Below are 13,570 nucleotides of genomic sequence, written 5' to 3'. Positions count from 1 at the left end.
ACTGCCTGCTGCTAAGGAGGTGATTGTTTTTGCTAATGTGACTTGCAATAACGACTGCGCGAAACGCCGCTATCTCGTTCGGGATGCTACGACAGACACCCTCTCGAGCACCCCGAAGACTTGTTGAGCCCTCGGCAGCGATGGGTTTTAGGCTGTCAATAGAACTATGGTGTGTGCATGCGCGGGCCAAAGAAAGGCTGAGGCGCCTTCGAGTGTACAAGGATGGAGTGAGCGTGTCCGTCGTTTCCGTAGTGTAGCGGTTATCACGTCTGCTTCACACGCAGAAGGTCCCCGGTTCGATCCCGGGCGGGAACAGTATTTTCCTGCCTATGTCGCATACTACTCCAGTGAGCCACGTCATGTGTGGATCTGCTGCATGTACCTTCGTCATGCAAGTGCCGCATTTATTGAATTTTTAAGTTACGATGGCAACCTTGTTACAAGTTGTCTGTGAAGCAAGCCTGAAAGCAGTAGTTTCCGTGGTGTAGCGGTTATCACGTCTGCCTAACACGCAGAAGGTCCCCGGTTCGATCCCGGGCGGAAACACTTTTTCATCACTTTAAACCGACAAGCATTTGCTACGATCTGTACCGAAACCTTGGTAATCACCTTCATACGTCGGACCAGAGGGTCAGTTCCTTAGAGCAAATATGAAATTAGCTTTACATTGACGGGCAGTTTTTTGCGCTGACTCAGCCACCGACGTGCGACCAGTTTGCACAAAACGCTAGGGCTCGTCCGGGATTTGAACCCGGGACCTCCTGCACCCTAAGCAGGAATCATACCCCTAGACCAACGAGCCCTGTGACAGCGCGAGCGCCAAATATTCCAGCAAACTGCGTCCCTCGAAGTCGTCCAGGGTGCTCTTCGAGTCTGGTGCGGCTGGCGGGATGGGGGAGGTGCTCTCTGCCGGCAGTGCTGTTCTTCGACAGACTGTGTAGCGACACAATGGGTCATGGGCAGCACCGTTCTCGGAGGTGCCGTGGCCCGCGGTCGGCGGCCTCCCAGCGCTATTGGCATCTTCATGTAAAGCTGCAGCTGGGCTCGCACTGCCTGCTGCTAAGGAGGTGATTGTTTTTGCTAATGTGACTTGCAATAACGACTGCGCGAAACGCCGCTATCTCGTTCGGGATGCTACGACAGACACCCTCTCGAGCACCCCGAAGACTTGTTGAGCCCTCGGCAGCGATGGGTTTTAGGCTGTCAAAAGAACTATGGTGTGTGCATGCGCGGGCCAAAGAAAGGCTGAGGCGCCTTCGAGTGTACAAGGATGGAGTGAGCGTGTCCGTCGTTTCCGTAGTGTAGCGGTTGTCACGTGTGCTTCACACGCAGAAGGTCCCCGGTTCGATCCCGGGCGGGAACAGTATTTTCCTGCCTATGTCGCATACTACTCCAGTGAGCCACGTCATGTGTGGATCTGCTGCATGTACCTTCGTCATGCAAGTGCCGCATTTATTGAATTTTTAAGTTACGATGGCAACCTTGTTACAAGTTGTCTGTGAAGCAAGCCTGAAAGCAGTAGTTTCCGTGGTGTAGCGGTTATCACGTCTGCCTAACACGCAGAAGGTCCCCGGTTCGATCCCGGGCGGAAACACTTTTTCATCACTTTAAACCGACAAGCATTTGCTACGATCTGTACCGAAACCTTGGTAATCACCTTCATACGTCGGACCAGAGGGTCAGTTCCTTAGAGCAAATATGAAATTAGCTTTACATTGACGGGCAGTTTTTTGCGCTGACTCAGCCACCGACGTGCGACCAGTTTGCACAAAACGCTAGGGCTCGTCCGGGATTTGAACCCGGGACCTCCTGCACCCTAAGCAGGAATCATACCCCTAGACCAACGAGCCCTGTGACAGCGCGAGCGCCAAATATTCCAGCAAACTGCGTCCCTCGAAGTCGTCCAGGGTGCTCTTCGAGTCTGGTGCGGCTGGCGGGATGGGGGAGGTGCTCTCTGCCGGCAGTGCTGTTCTTCGACAGACTGTGTAGCGACACAATGGGTCATGGGCAGCACCGTTCTCGGAGGTGCCGTGGCCCGCGGTCGGCGGCCTCCCAGCGCTATTGGCATCTTCATGTAAAGCTGCAGCTGGGCTCGCACTGCCTGCTGCTAAGGAGGTGATTGTTTTTGCTAATGTGACTTGCAATAACGACTGCGCGAAACGCCGCTATCTCGTTCGGGATGCTACGACAGACACCCTCTCGAGCACCCCGAAGACTTGTTGAGCCCTCGGCAGCGATGGGTTTTAGGCTGTCAAAAGAACTATGGTGTGTGCATGCGCGGGCCAAAGAAAGGCTGAGGCGCCTTCGAGTGTACAAGGATGGAGTGAGCGTGTCCGTCGTTTCCGTAGTGTAGCGGTTATCACGTCTGCTTCACACGCAGAAGGTCCCCGGTTCGATCCCGGGCGGGAACAGTATTTTCCTGCCTATGTCGCATACTACTCCAGTGAGCCACGTCATGTGTGGATCTGCTGCATGTACCTTCGTCATGCAAGTGCCGCATTTATTGAATTTTTAAGTTACGATGGCAACCTTGTTACAAGTTGTCTGTGAAGCAAGCCTGAAAGCAGTAGTTTCCGTGGTGTAGCGGTTATCACTTCTGCCTAACACGCAGAAGGTCCCCGGTTCGATCCCGGGCGGAAACACTTTTTCATCACTTTAAACCGACAAGCATTTGCTACGATCTGTACCGAAACCTTGGTAATCACCTTCATACGTCGGACCAGAGGGTCAGTTCCTTAGAGCAAATATGAAATTAGCTTTACATTGACGGGCAGTTTTTTGCGCTAACTCAGCCACCGACGTGCGACCAGTTTGCACAAAACGCTAGGGCTCGTCCGGGATTTGAACCCGGGACCTCCTGCACCCTAAGCAGGAATCATACCCCTAGACCAACGAGCCCTGTGACAGCGCGAGCGCCAAATATTCCAGCAAACTGCGTCCCTCGAAGTCGTCCAGGGTGCTCTTCGAGTCTGGTGCGGCTGGCGGGATGGGGGAGGTGCTCTCTGCCGGCAGTGCTGTTCTTCGACAGACTGTGTAGCGACACAATGGGTCATGGGCAGCACCGTTCTCGGAGGTGCCGTGGCCCGCGGTCGGCGGCCTCCCAGCGCTATTGGCATCTTCATGTAAAGCTGCAGCTGGGCTCGCACTGCCTGCTGCTAAGGAGGTGATTGTTTTTGCTAATGTGACTTGCAATAACGACTGCGCGAAACGCCGCTATCTCGTTCGGGATGCTACGACAGACACCCTCTCGAGCACCCCGAAGACTTGTTGAGCCCTCGGCAGCGATGGGTTTTAGGCTGTCAAAAGAACTATGGTGTGTGCATGCGCGGGCCAAAGAAAGGCTGAGGCGCCTTCGAGTGTACAAGGATGGAGTGAGCGTGTCCGTCGTTTCCGTAGTGTAGCGGTTGTCACGTCTGCTTCACACGCAGAAGGTCCCCGGTTCGACCCCGGGCGGGAACAGTATTTTCCTGCCTATGTCGCATACTACTCCAGTGAGCCACGTCATGTGTGGATCTGCTGCATGTACCTTCGTCATGCAAGTGCCGCATTTATTGAATTTTTAAGTTACGATGGCAACCTTGTTACAAGTTGTCTGTGAAGCAAGCCTGAAAGCAGTAGTTTCCGTGGTGTAGCGGTTATCACGTCTGCCTAACACGCAGAAGGTCCCCGGTTCGATCCCGGGCGGAAACACTTTTTCATCACTTTAAACCGACAAGCATTTGCTACGATCTGTACCGAAACCTTGGTAATCACCTTCATACGTCGGACCAGAGGGTCAGTTCCTTAGAGCAAATATGAAATTAGCTTTACATTGACGGGCAGTTTTTTGCGCTGACTCAGCCACCGACGTGCGACCAGTTTGCACAAAACGCTAGGGCTCGTCCGGGATTTGAACCCGGGACCTCCTGCACCCTAAGCAGGAATCATACCCCTAGACCAACGAGCCCTGTGACAGCGCGAGCGCCAAATATTCCAGCAAACTGCGTCCCTCGAAGTCGTCCAGGGTGCTCTTCGAGTCTGGTGCGGCTGGCGGGATGGGGGAGGTGCTCTCTGCCGGCAGTGCTGTTCTTCGACAGACTGTGTAGCGACACAATGGGTCATGGGCAGCACCGTTCTCGGAGGTGCCGTGGCCCGCGGTCGGCGGCCTCCCAGCGCTATTGGCATCTTCATGTAAAGCTGCAGCTGGGCTCGCACTGCCTGCTGCTAAGGAGGTGATTGTTTTTGCTAATGTGACTTGCAATAACGACTGCGCGAAACGCCGCTATCTCGTTCGGGATGCTACGACAGACACCCTCTCGAGCACCCCGAAGACTTGTTGAGCCCTCGGCAGCGATGGGTTTTAGGCTGTCAAAAGAACTATGGTGTGTGCATGCGCGGGCCAAAGAAAGGCTGAGGCGCCTTCGAGTGTACAAGGATGGAGTAAGCGTGTCCGTCGTTTCCGTAGTGTAGCGGTTATCACGTCTGCTTCACACGCAGAAGGTCCCCGGTTCGATCCCGGGCGGGAACAGTATTTTCCTGCCTATGTCGCATACTACTCCAGTGAGCCACGTCATGTGTGGATCTGCTGCATGTACCTTCGTCATGCAAGTGCCGCATTTATTGAATTTTTAAGTTACGATGGCAACCTTGTTACAAGTTGTCTGTGAAGCAAGCCTGAAAGCAGTAGTTTCCGTGGTGTAGCGGTTATCACGTCTGCCTAACACGCAGAAGGTCCCCGGTTCGATCCCGGGCGGAAACACTTTTTCATCACTTTAAACCGACAAGCATTTGCTACGATCTGTACCGAAACCTTGGTAATCACCTTCATACGTCGGACCAGAGGGTCAGTTCCTTAGAGCAAATATGAAATTAGCTTTACATTGACGGGCAGTTTTTTGCGCTGACTCAGCCACCGACGTGCGACCAGTTTGCACAAAACGCTAGGGCTCGTCCGGGATTTGAACCCGGGACCTCCTGCACCCTAAGCAGGAATCATACCCCTAGACCAACGAGCCCTGTGACAGCGCGAGCGCCAAATATTCCAGCAAACTGCGTCCCTCGAAGTCGTCCAGGGTGCTCTTCGAGTCTGGTGCGGCTGGCGGGATGGGGGAGGTGCTCTCTGCCGGCAGTGCTGTTCTTCGACAGACTGTGTAGCGACACAATGGGTCATGGGCAGCACCGTTCTCGGAGGTGCCGTGGCCCGCGGTCGGCGGCCTCCCAGCGCTATTGGCATCTTCATGTAAAGCTGCAGCTGGGCTCGCACTGCCTGCTGCTAAGGAGGTGATTGTTTTTGCTAATGTGACTTGCAATAACGACTGCGCGAAACGCCGCTATCTCGTTCGGGATGCTACGACAGACACCGTCTCGAGCACCCCGAAGACTTGTTGAGCCCTCGGCAGCGATGGGTTTTAGGCTGTCAAAAGAACTATGGTGTGTGCATGCGCGGGCCAAAGAAAGGCTGAGGCGCCTTCGAGTGTACAAGGATGGAGTGAGCGTGTCCGTCGTTTCCGTAGTGTAGCGGTTGTCACGTCTGCTTCACACGCAGAAGGTCCCCGGTTCGATCCCGGGCGGGAACAGTATTTTCCTGCCTATGTCGCATACTACTCCAGTGAGCCACGTCATGTGTGGATCTGCTGCATGTACCTTCGTCATGCAAGTGCCGCATTTATTGAATTTTTAAGTTACGATGGCAACCTTGTTACAAGTTGTCTGTGAAGCAAGCCTGAAAGCAGTAGTTTCCGTGGTGTAGCGGTTATCACGTCAGCCTAACACGCAGAAGGTTCCCGGTTCGATCCCTGGCGGGAACACTTTTTCATCACTTTAAACCGACAAGCATTTGCTACGATCTGTACCGAAACCTTGGTAATCGCCTTCATACGACGGACCAGAGGGTCAGTTCCTTAGAGCAAATATGAAATTAGCTTTACATTGACGGGCAGTTTTTTGCGCTGACTCAGCCACCGACGTGCGACCAGTTTGCACAAAACGCTAGGGCTCGTCCGGGATTTGAACCCGGGACCTCCTGCACCCTAAGCAGGAATCATACCCCTAGACCAACGAGCCCTGTGACAGCGCGAGCGCCAAATATTCCAGCAAACTGCGTCCCTCGAAGTCGTCCAGGGTGCTCTTCGAGTCTGGTGCGGCTGGCGGGATGGGGGAGGTGCTCTCTGCCGGCAGTGCTGTTCTTCGACAGACTGTGTAGCGACACAATGGGTCATGGGCAGCACCGTTCTCGGAGGTGCCGTGGCCCGCGGTCGGCGGCCTCCCAGCGCTATTGGCATCTTCATGTAAAGCTGCAGCTGGGCTCGCACTGCCTGCTGCTAAGGAGGTGATTGTTTTTGCTAATGTGACTTGCAATAACGACTGCGCGAAACGCCGCTATCTCGTTCGGGATGCTACGACAGACACCCTCTCGAGCACCCCGAAGACTTGTTGAGCCCTCGGCAGCGATGGGTTTTAGGCTGTCAATAGAACTATGGTGTGTGCATGCGCGGGCCAAAGAAAGGCTGAGGCGCCTTCGAGTGTACAAGGATGGAGTGAGCGTGTCCGTCGTTTCCGTAGTGTAGCGGTTATCACGTCTGCTTCACACGCAGAAGGTCCCCGGTTCGATCCCGGGCGGGAACAGTATTTTCCTGCCTATGTCGCATACTACTCCAGTGAGCCACGTCATGTGTGGATCTGCTGCATGTACCTTCGTCATGCAAGTGCCGCATTTATTGAATTTTTAAGTTACGATGGCAACCTTGTTACAAGTTGTCTGTGAAGCAAGCCTGAAAGCAGTAGTTTCCGTGGTGTAGCGGTTATCACGTCTGCCTAACACGCAGAAGGTCCCCGGTTCGATCCCGGGCGGAAACACTTTTTCATCACTTTAAACCGACAAGCATTTGCTACGATCTGTACCGAAACCTTGGTAATCACCTTCATACGTCGGACCAGAGGGTCAGTTCCTTAGAGCATATATGAAATTAGCTTTACATTGACGGGCAGTTTTTTGCGCTGACTCAGCCACCGACGTGCGACCAGTTTGCACAAAACGCTAGGGCTCGTCCGGGATTTGAACCCGGGACCTCCTGCACCCTAAGCAGGAATCATACCCCTAGACCAACGAGCCCTGTGACAGCGCGAGCGCCAAATATTCCAGCAAACTGCGTCCCTCGAAGTCGTCCAGGGTGCTCTTCGAGTCTGGTGCGGCTGGGCTCGCACTGCCTGCTGCTAAGGAGGTGATTGTTTTTGCTAATGTGACTTGCAATAACGACTGCGCGAAACGCCGCTATCTCGTTCGGGATGCTACGACAGACACCCTCTCGAGCACCCCGAAGACTTGTTGAGCCCTCGGCAGCGATGGGTTTTAGGCTGTCAATAGAACTATGGTGTGTGCATGCGCGGGCCAAAGAAAGGCTGAGGCGCCTTCGAGTGTACAAGGATGGAGTGAGCGTGTCCGTCGTTTCCGTAGTGTAGCGGTTATCACGTCTGCTTCACACGCAGAAGGTCCCCGGTTCGATCCCGGGCGGGAACAGTATTTTCCTGCCTATGTCGCATACTACTCCAGTGAGCCACGTCATGTGTGGATCTGCTGCATGTACCTTCGTCATGCAAGTGCCGCATTTATTGAATTTTTAAGTTACGATGGCAACCTTGTTACAAGTTGTCTGTGAAGCAAGCCTGAAAGCAGTAGTTTCCGTGGTGTAGCGGTTATCACGTCTGCCTAACACGCAGAAGGTCCCCGGTTCGATCCCGGGCGGAAACACTTTTTCATCACTTTAAACCGACAAGCATTTGCTACGATCTGTACCGAAACCTTGGTAATCACCTTCATACGTCGGACCAGAGGGTCAGTTCCTTAGAGCATATATGAAATTAGCTTTACATTGACGGGCAGTTTTTTGCGCTGACTCAGCCACCGACGTGCGACCAGTTTGCACAAAACGCTAGGGCTCGTCCGGGATTTGAACCCGGGACCTCCTGCACCCTAAGCAGGAATCATACCCCTAGACCAACGAGCCCTGTGACAGCGCGAGCGCCAAATATTCCAGCAAACTGCGTCCCTCGAAGTCGTCCAGGGTGCTCTTCGAGTCTGGTGCGGCTGGCGGGATGGGGGAGGTGCTCTCTGCCGGCAGTGCTGTTCTTCGACAGACTGTGTAGCGACACAATGGGTCATGGGCAGCACCGTTCTCGGAGGTGCCGTGGCCCGCGGTCGGCGGCCTCCCAGCGCTATTGGCATCTTCATGTAAAGCTGCAGCTGGGCTCGCACTGCCTGCTGCTAAGGAGGTGATTGTTTTTGCTAATGTGACTTGCAATAACGACTGCGCGAAACGCCGCTATCTCGTTCGGGATGCTACGACAGACACCCTCTCGAGCACCCCGAAGACTTGTTGAGCCCTCGGCAGCGATGGGTTTTAGGCTGTCAAAAGAACTATGGTGTGTGCATGCGCGGGCCAAAGAAAGGCTGAGGCGCCTTCGAGTGTACAAGGATGGAGTGAGCGTGTCCGTCGTTTCCGTAGTGTAGCGGTTATCACGTCTGCTTCACACGCAGAAGGTCCCCGGTTCGATCCCGGGCGGGAACAGTATTTTCCTGCCTATGTCGCATACTACTGCAGTGAGCCACGTCATGTGTGGATCTGCTGCATGTACCTTCGTCATGCAAGTGCCGCATTTATTGAATTTTTAAGTTACGATGGCAACCTTGTTACAAGTTGTCTGTGAAGCAAGCCTGAAAGCAGTAGTTTCCGTGGTGTAGCGGTTATCACTTCTGCCTAACACGCAGAAGGTCCCCGGTTCGATCCCGGGCGGAAACACTTTTTCATCACTTTAAACCGACAAGCATTTGCTACGATCTGTACCGAAACCTTGGTAATCACCTTCATACGTCGGACCAGAGGGTCAGTTCCTTAGAGCAAATATGAAATTAGCTTTACATTGACGGGCAGTTTTTTGCGCTGACTCAGCCACCGGCGTGCGACCAGTTTGCACAAAACGCTAGGGCTCGTCCGGGATTTGAACCCGGGACCTCCTGCACCCTAAGCAGGAATCATACCCCTAGACCAACGAGCCCTGTGACAGCGCGAGCGCCAAATATTCCAGCAAACTGCGTCCCTCGAAGTCGTCCAGGGTGCTCTTCGAGTCTGGTGCGGCTGGCGGGATGGGGGAGGTGCTCTCTGCCGGCAGTGCTGTTCTTCGACAGACTGTGTAGCGACACAATGGGTCATGGGCAGCACCGTTCTCGGAGGTGCCGTGGCCCGCGGTCGGCGGCCTCCCAGCGCTATTGGCATCTTCATGTAAAGCTGCAGCTGGGCTCGCACTGCCTGCTGCTAAGGAGGTGATTGTTTTTGCTAATGTGACTTGCAATAACGACTGCGCGAAACGCCGCTATCTCGTTCGGGATGCTACGACAGACACCCTCTCGAGCACCCCGAAGACTTGTTGAGCCCTCGGCAGCGATGGGTTTTAGGCTGTCAAAAGAACTATGGTGTGTGCATGCGCGGGCCAAAGAAAGGCTGAGGCGCCTTCGAGTGTACAAGGATGGAGTGAGCGTGTCCGTCGTTTCCGTAGTGTAGCGGTTATCACGTCTGCTTCACACGCAGAAGGTCCCCGGTTCGATCCCGGGCGGGAACAGTATTTTCCTGCCTATGTCGCATACTACTCCAGTGAGCCACGTCATGTGTGGATCTGCTGCATGTACCTTCGTCATGCAAGTGCCGCATTTATTGAATTTTTAAGTTACGATGGCAACCTTGTTACAAGTTGTCTGTGAAGCAAGCCTGAAAGCAGTAGTTTCCGTGGTGTAGCGGTTATCACTTCTGCCTAACACGCAGAAGGTCCCCGGTTCGATCCCGGGCGGAAACACTTTTTCATCACTTTAAACCGACAAGCATTTGCTACGATCTGTACCGAAACCTTGGTAATCACCTTCATACGTCGGACCAGAGGGTCAGTTCCTTAGAGCAAATATGAAATTAGCTTTACATTGACGGGCAGTTTTTTGCGCTGACTCAGCCACCGACGTGCGACCAGTTTGCACAAAACGCTAGGGCTCGTCCGGGATTTGAACCCGGGACCTCCTGCACCCTAAGCAGGAATCATACCCCTAGACCAACGAGCCCTGTGACAGCGCGAGCGCCAAATATTCCAGCAAACTGCGTCCCTCGAAGTCGTCCAGGGTGCTCTTCGAGTCTGGTGCGGCTGGCGGGATGGGGGAGGTGCTCTCTGCCGGCAGTGCTGTTCTTCGACAGACTGTGTAGCGACACAATGGGTCATGGGCAGCACCGTTCTCGGAGGTGCCGTGGCCCGCGGTCGGCGGCCTCCCAGCGCTATTGGCATCTTCATGTAAAGCTGCAGCTGGGCTCGCACTGCCTGCTGCTAAGGAGGTGATTGTTTTTGCTAATGTGACTTGCAATAACGACTGCGCGAAACGCCGCTATCTCGTTCGGGATGCTACGACAGACACCCTCTCGAGCACCCCGAAGACTTGTTGAGCCCTCGGCAGCGATGGGTTTTAGGCTGTCAAAAGAACTATGGTGTGTGCATGCGCGGGCCAAAGAAAGGCTGAGGCGCCTTCGAGTGTACAAGGATGGAGTGAGCGTGTCCGTCGTTTCCGTAGTGTAGCGGTTATCACGTCTGCTTCACACGCAGAAGGTCCCCGGTTCGATCCCGGGCGGGAACAGTATTTTCCTGCCTATGTCGCATACTACTCCAGTGAGCCACGTCATGTGTGGATCTGCTGCATGTACCTTCGTCATGCAAGTGCCGCATTTATTGAATTTTTAAGTTACGATGGCAACCTTGTTACAAGTTGTCTGTGAAGCAAGCCTGAAAGCAGTAGTTTCCGTGGTGTAGCGGTTATCACGTCTGCCTAACACGCAGAAGGTCCCCGGTTCGATCCCGGGCGGAAACACTTTTTCATCACTTTAAACCGACAAGCATTTGCTACGATCTGTACCGAAACCTTGGTAATCACCTTCATACGTCGGACCAGAGGGTCAGTTCCTTAGAGCAAATATGAAATTAGCTTTACATTGACGGGCAGTTTTTTGCGCTGACTCAGCCACCGACGTGCGACCAGTTTGCACAAAACGCTAGGGCTCGTCCGGGATTTGAACCCGGGACCTCCTGCACCCTAAGCAGGAATCATACCCCTAGACCAACGAGCCCTGTGACAGCGCGAGCGCCAAATATTCCAGCAAACTGCGTCCCTCGAAGTCGTCCAGGGTGCTCTTCGAGTCTGGTGCGGCTGGCGGGATGGGGGAGGTGCTCTCTGCCGGCAGTGCTGTTCTTCGACAGACTGTGTAGCGACACAATGGGTCATGGGCAGCACCGTTCTCGGAGGTGCCGTGGCCCGCGGTCGGCGGCCTCCCAGCGCTATTGGCATCTTCATGTAAAGCTGCAGCTGGGCTCGCACTGCCTGCTGCTAAGGAGGTGATTGTTTTTGCTAATGTGACTTGCAATAACGACTGCGCGAAACGCCGCTATCTCGTTCGGGATGCTACGACAGACACCCTCTCGAGCACCCCGAAGACTTGTTGAGCCCTCGGCAGCGATGGGTTTTAGGCTGTCAAAAGAACTATGGTGTGTGCATGCGCGGGCCAAAGAAAGGCTGAGGCGCCTTCGAGTCTACAAGGATGGAGTGAGCGTGTCCGTCGTTTCCGTAGTGTAGCGGTTGTCACGTCTGCTTCACACGCAGAAGGTCCCCGGTTCGATCCCGGGCGGGAACAGTATTTTCCTGCCTATGTCGCATACTACTCCAGTGAGCCACGTCATGTGTGGATCTGCTGCATGTACCTTCGTCATGCAAGTGCCGCATTTATTGAATTTTTAAGTTACGATGGCAACCTTGTTACAAGTTGTCTGTGAAGCAAGCCTGAAAGCAGTAGTTTCCGTGGTGTAGCGGTTATCACGTCAGCCTAACACGCAGAAGGTTCCCGGTTCGATCCCTGGCGGAAACACTTTTTCATCACTTTAAACCGACAAGCATTTGCTACGATCTGTACCGAAACCTTGGTAATCGCCTTCATACGACGGACCAGAGGGTCAGTTCCTTAGAGCAAATATGAAATTAGCTTTACATTGACGGGCAGTTTTTTGCGCTGACTCAGCCACCGACGTGCGACCAGTTTGCACAAAACGCTAGGGCTCGTCCGGGATTTGAACCCGGGACCTCCTGCACCCTAAGCAGGAATCATACCCCTAGACCAACGAGCCCTGTGACAGCGCGAGCGCCAAATATTCCAGCAAACTGCGTCCCTCGAAGTCGTCCAGGGTGCTCTTCGAGTCTGGTGCGGCTGGCGGGATGGGGGAGGTGCTCTCTGCCGGCAGTGCTGTTCTTCGACAGACTGTGTAGCGACACAATGGGTCATGGGCAGCACCGTTCTCGGAGGTGCCGTGGCCCGCGGTCGGCGGCCTCCCAGCGCTATTGGCATCTTCATGTAAAGCTGCAGCTGGGCTCGCACTGCCTGCTGCTAAGGAGGTGATTGTTTTTGCTAATGTGACTTGCAATAACGACTGCGCGAAACGCCGCTATCTCGTTCGGGATGCTACGACAGACACCCTCTCGAGCACCCCGAAGACTTGTTGAGCCCTCGGCAGCGATGGGTTTTAGGCTGTCAATAGAACTATGGTGTGTGCATGCGCGGGCCAAAGAAAGGCTGAGGCGCCTTCGAGTGTACAAGGATGGAGTGAGCGTGTCCGTCGTTTCCGTAGTGTAGCGGTTATCACGTCTGCTTCACACGCAGAAGGTCCCCGGTTCGATCCCGGGCGGGAACAGTATTTTCCTGCCTATGTCGCATACTACTCCAGTGAGCCACGTCATGTGTGGATCTGCTGCATGTACCTTCGTCATGCAAGTGCCGCATTTATTGAATTTTTAAGTTACGATGGCAACCTTGTTACAAGTTGTCTGTGAAGCAAGCCTGAAAGCAGTAGTTTCCGTGGTGTAGCGGTTATCACGTCTGCCTAACACGCAGAAGGTCCCCGGTTCGATCCCGGGCGGAAACACTTTTTCATCACTTTAAACCGACAAGCATTTGCTACGATCTGTACCGAAACCTTGGTAATCACCTTCATACGTCGGACCAGAGGGTCAGTTCCTTAGAGCAAATATGAAATTAGCTTTACATTGACGGGCAGTTTTTTGCGCTGACTCAGCCACCGACGTGCGACCAGTTTGCACAAAACGCTAGGGCTCGTCCGGGATTTGAACCCGGGACCTCCTGCACCCTAAGCAGGAATCATACCCCTAGACCAACGAGCCCTGTGACAGCGCGAGCGCCAAATATTCCAGCAAACTGCGTCCCTCGAAGTCGTCCAGGGTGCTCTTCGAGTCTGGTGCGGCTGGCGGGATGGGGGAGGTGCTCTCTGCCGGCAGTGCTGTTCTTCGACAGACTGTGTAGCGACACAATGGGTCATGGGCAGCACCGTTCTCGGAGGTGCCGTGGCCCGCGGTCGGCGGCCTCCCAGCGCTATTGGCATCTTCATGTAAAGCTGCAGCTGGGCTCGCACTGCCTGCTGCTAAGGAGGTGATTGTTTTTGCTAATGTGACTTGCAATAACGACTGCGCGAAACGCCGCTATCTCGTTCGGGATGCTACGACAGACACCCT

General features: G+C 54.3%; 39 non-coding genes across 39 annotated transcripts; 26 read left to right on the top strand and 13 right to left on the bottom strand.

Moving 5' to 3' along the window:
- Positions 1 to 242: 242 nt before the first annotated feature.
- On the top strand, positions 243 to 315 carry Trnav-cac (transfer RNA valine (anticodon CAC)). Its single transcript has one exon. It is a non-coding gene; the product is annotated as a tRNA-Val (tRNA).
- A 158-nt stretch (positions 316 to 473) lies between these two features.
- Trnav-aac (transfer RNA valine (anticodon AAC)) lies at positions 474 to 546 on the top strand. The gene has a single exon. It is a non-coding gene; the product is annotated as a tRNA-Val (tRNA).
- A 184-nt stretch (positions 547 to 730) lies between these two features.
- Positions 731 to 802, bottom strand: Trnap-agg (transfer RNA proline (anticodon AGG)). Its single transcript has one exon. It is a non-coding gene; the product is annotated as a tRNA-Pro (tRNA).
- Positions 803 to 1,290: 488 nt separating this feature from the next.
- Trnav-cac (transfer RNA valine (anticodon CAC)) lies at positions 1,291 to 1,363 on the top strand. The gene has a single exon. It is a non-coding gene; the product is annotated as a tRNA-Val (tRNA).
- Positions 1,364 to 1,521: 158 nt separating this feature from the next.
- On the top strand, positions 1,522 to 1,594 carry Trnav-aac (transfer RNA valine (anticodon AAC)). The gene has a single exon. It is a non-coding gene; the product is annotated as a tRNA-Val (tRNA).
- A 184-nt stretch (positions 1,595 to 1,778) lies between these two features.
- Positions 1,779 to 1,850, bottom strand: Trnap-agg (transfer RNA proline (anticodon AGG)). Its single transcript has one exon. It is a non-coding gene; the product is annotated as a tRNA-Pro (tRNA).
- Positions 1,851 to 2,338: 488 nt separating this feature from the next.
- On the top strand, positions 2,339 to 2,411 carry Trnav-cac (transfer RNA valine (anticodon CAC)). The gene has a single exon. It is a non-coding gene; the product is annotated as a tRNA-Val (tRNA).
- Positions 2,412 to 2,569: 158 nt separating this feature from the next.
- On the top strand, positions 2,570 to 2,642 carry Trnav-aac (transfer RNA valine (anticodon AAC)). The gene has a single exon. It is a non-coding gene; the product is annotated as a tRNA-Val (tRNA).
- Positions 2,643 to 2,826: 184 nt separating this feature from the next.
- Positions 2,827 to 2,898, bottom strand: Trnap-agg (transfer RNA proline (anticodon AGG)). The gene has a single exon. It is a non-coding gene; the product is annotated as a tRNA-Pro (tRNA).
- Positions 2,899 to 3,386: 488 nt separating this feature from the next.
- On the top strand, positions 3,387 to 3,459 carry Trnav-cac (transfer RNA valine (anticodon CAC)). The gene has a single exon. It is a non-coding gene; the product is annotated as a tRNA-Val (tRNA).
- Positions 3,460 to 3,617: 158 nt separating this feature from the next.
- Positions 3,618 to 3,690, top strand: Trnav-aac (transfer RNA valine (anticodon AAC)). The gene has a single exon. It is a non-coding gene; the product is annotated as a tRNA-Val (tRNA).
- A 184-nt stretch (positions 3,691 to 3,874) lies between these two features.
- Positions 3,875 to 3,946, bottom strand: Trnap-agg (transfer RNA proline (anticodon AGG)). Its single transcript has one exon. It is a non-coding gene; the product is annotated as a tRNA-Pro (tRNA).
- Positions 3,947 to 4,434: 488 nt separating this feature from the next.
- Positions 4,435 to 4,507, top strand: Trnav-cac (transfer RNA valine (anticodon CAC)). The gene has a single exon. It is a non-coding gene; the product is annotated as a tRNA-Val (tRNA).
- Positions 4,508 to 4,665: 158 nt separating this feature from the next.
- On the top strand, positions 4,666 to 4,738 carry Trnav-aac (transfer RNA valine (anticodon AAC)). Its single transcript has one exon. It is a non-coding gene; the product is annotated as a tRNA-Val (tRNA).
- Positions 4,739 to 4,922: 184 nt separating this feature from the next.
- Trnap-agg (transfer RNA proline (anticodon AGG)) lies at positions 4,923 to 4,994 on the bottom strand. The gene has a single exon. It is a non-coding gene; the product is annotated as a tRNA-Pro (tRNA).
- Positions 4,995 to 5,482: 488 nt separating this feature from the next.
- Positions 5,483 to 5,555, top strand: Trnav-cac (transfer RNA valine (anticodon CAC)). The gene has a single exon. It is a non-coding gene; the product is annotated as a tRNA-Val (tRNA).
- Positions 5,556 to 5,713: 158 nt separating this feature from the next.
- Positions 5,714 to 5,786, top strand: Trnav-aac (transfer RNA valine (anticodon AAC)). The gene has a single exon. It is a non-coding gene; the product is annotated as a tRNA-Val (tRNA).
- Positions 5,787 to 5,970: 184 nt separating this feature from the next.
- Positions 5,971 to 6,042, bottom strand: Trnap-agg (transfer RNA proline (anticodon AGG)). The gene has a single exon. It is a non-coding gene; the product is annotated as a tRNA-Pro (tRNA).
- A 488-nt stretch (positions 6,043 to 6,530) lies between these two features.
- Positions 6,531 to 6,603, top strand: Trnav-cac (transfer RNA valine (anticodon CAC)). Its single transcript has one exon. It is a non-coding gene; the product is annotated as a tRNA-Val (tRNA).
- A 158-nt stretch (positions 6,604 to 6,761) lies between these two features.
- Trnav-aac (transfer RNA valine (anticodon AAC)) lies at positions 6,762 to 6,834 on the top strand. Its single transcript has one exon. It is a non-coding gene; the product is annotated as a tRNA-Val (tRNA).
- A 184-nt stretch (positions 6,835 to 7,018) lies between these two features.
- On the bottom strand, positions 7,019 to 7,090 carry Trnap-agg (transfer RNA proline (anticodon AGG)). Its single transcript has one exon. It is a non-coding gene; the product is annotated as a tRNA-Pro (tRNA).
- A 332-nt stretch (positions 7,091 to 7,422) lies between these two features.
- Trnav-cac (transfer RNA valine (anticodon CAC)) lies at positions 7,423 to 7,495 on the top strand. Its single transcript has one exon. It is a non-coding gene; the product is annotated as a tRNA-Val (tRNA).
- A 158-nt stretch (positions 7,496 to 7,653) lies between these two features.
- On the top strand, positions 7,654 to 7,726 carry Trnav-aac (transfer RNA valine (anticodon AAC)). Its single transcript has one exon. It is a non-coding gene; the product is annotated as a tRNA-Val (tRNA).
- A 184-nt stretch (positions 7,727 to 7,910) lies between these two features.
- Positions 7,911 to 7,982, bottom strand: Trnap-agg (transfer RNA proline (anticodon AGG)). The gene has a single exon. It is a non-coding gene; the product is annotated as a tRNA-Pro (tRNA).
- A 488-nt stretch (positions 7,983 to 8,470) lies between these two features.
- Trnav-cac (transfer RNA valine (anticodon CAC)) lies at positions 8,471 to 8,543 on the top strand. The gene has a single exon. It is a non-coding gene; the product is annotated as a tRNA-Val (tRNA).
- Positions 8,544 to 8,701: 158 nt separating this feature from the next.
- Trnav-aac (transfer RNA valine (anticodon AAC)) lies at positions 8,702 to 8,774 on the top strand. The gene has a single exon. It is a non-coding gene; the product is annotated as a tRNA-Val (tRNA).
- A 184-nt stretch (positions 8,775 to 8,958) lies between these two features.
- Positions 8,959 to 9,030, bottom strand: Trnap-agg (transfer RNA proline (anticodon AGG)). The gene has a single exon. It is a non-coding gene; the product is annotated as a tRNA-Pro (tRNA).
- Positions 9,031 to 9,518: 488 nt separating this feature from the next.
- Trnav-cac (transfer RNA valine (anticodon CAC)) lies at positions 9,519 to 9,591 on the top strand. The gene has a single exon. It is a non-coding gene; the product is annotated as a tRNA-Val (tRNA).
- A 158-nt stretch (positions 9,592 to 9,749) lies between these two features.
- Trnav-aac (transfer RNA valine (anticodon AAC)) lies at positions 9,750 to 9,822 on the top strand. The gene has a single exon. It is a non-coding gene; the product is annotated as a tRNA-Val (tRNA).
- Positions 9,823 to 10,006: 184 nt separating this feature from the next.
- Trnap-agg (transfer RNA proline (anticodon AGG)) lies at positions 10,007 to 10,078 on the bottom strand. Its single transcript has one exon. It is a non-coding gene; the product is annotated as a tRNA-Pro (tRNA).
- A 488-nt stretch (positions 10,079 to 10,566) lies between these two features.
- Positions 10,567 to 10,639, top strand: Trnav-cac (transfer RNA valine (anticodon CAC)). Its single transcript has one exon. It is a non-coding gene; the product is annotated as a tRNA-Val (tRNA).
- Positions 10,640 to 10,797: 158 nt separating this feature from the next.
- On the top strand, positions 10,798 to 10,870 carry Trnav-aac (transfer RNA valine (anticodon AAC)). Its single transcript has one exon. It is a non-coding gene; the product is annotated as a tRNA-Val (tRNA).
- A 184-nt stretch (positions 10,871 to 11,054) lies between these two features.
- Positions 11,055 to 11,126, bottom strand: Trnap-agg (transfer RNA proline (anticodon AGG)). The gene has a single exon. It is a non-coding gene; the product is annotated as a tRNA-Pro (tRNA).
- Positions 11,127 to 11,614: 488 nt separating this feature from the next.
- On the top strand, positions 11,615 to 11,687 carry Trnav-cac (transfer RNA valine (anticodon CAC)). Its single transcript has one exon. It is a non-coding gene; the product is annotated as a tRNA-Val (tRNA).
- Positions 11,688 to 11,845: 158 nt separating this feature from the next.
- On the top strand, positions 11,846 to 11,918 carry Trnav-aac (transfer RNA valine (anticodon AAC)). Its single transcript has one exon. It is a non-coding gene; the product is annotated as a tRNA-Val (tRNA).
- Positions 11,919 to 12,102: 184 nt separating this feature from the next.
- Positions 12,103 to 12,174, bottom strand: Trnap-agg (transfer RNA proline (anticodon AGG)). Its single transcript has one exon. It is a non-coding gene; the product is annotated as a tRNA-Pro (tRNA).
- A 488-nt stretch (positions 12,175 to 12,662) lies between these two features.
- Trnav-cac (transfer RNA valine (anticodon CAC)) lies at positions 12,663 to 12,735 on the top strand. Its single transcript has one exon. It is a non-coding gene; the product is annotated as a tRNA-Val (tRNA).
- A 158-nt stretch (positions 12,736 to 12,893) lies between these two features.
- Trnav-aac (transfer RNA valine (anticodon AAC)) lies at positions 12,894 to 12,966 on the top strand. The gene has a single exon. It is a non-coding gene; the product is annotated as a tRNA-Val (tRNA).
- A 184-nt stretch (positions 12,967 to 13,150) lies between these two features.
- Trnap-agg (transfer RNA proline (anticodon AGG)) lies at positions 13,151 to 13,222 on the bottom strand. The gene has a single exon. It is a non-coding gene; the product is annotated as a tRNA-Pro (tRNA).
- Positions 13,223 to 13,570: the final 348 nt, after the last annotated feature.

This window comes from Schistocerca nitens, chromosome 2 (genome assembly GCF_023898315.1).
Source record: "Schistocerca nitens isolate TAMUIC-IGC-003100 chromosome 2, iqSchNite1.1, whole genome shotgun sequence".
Classification (NCBI taxonomy): domain Eukaryota; kingdom Metazoa; phylum Arthropoda; class Insecta; order Orthoptera; family Acrididae; genus Schistocerca; species Schistocerca nitens.
Note: the sequence above shows the minus strand (reverse complement) of the source record. Positions and strands in the feature narration are given on the sequence as shown.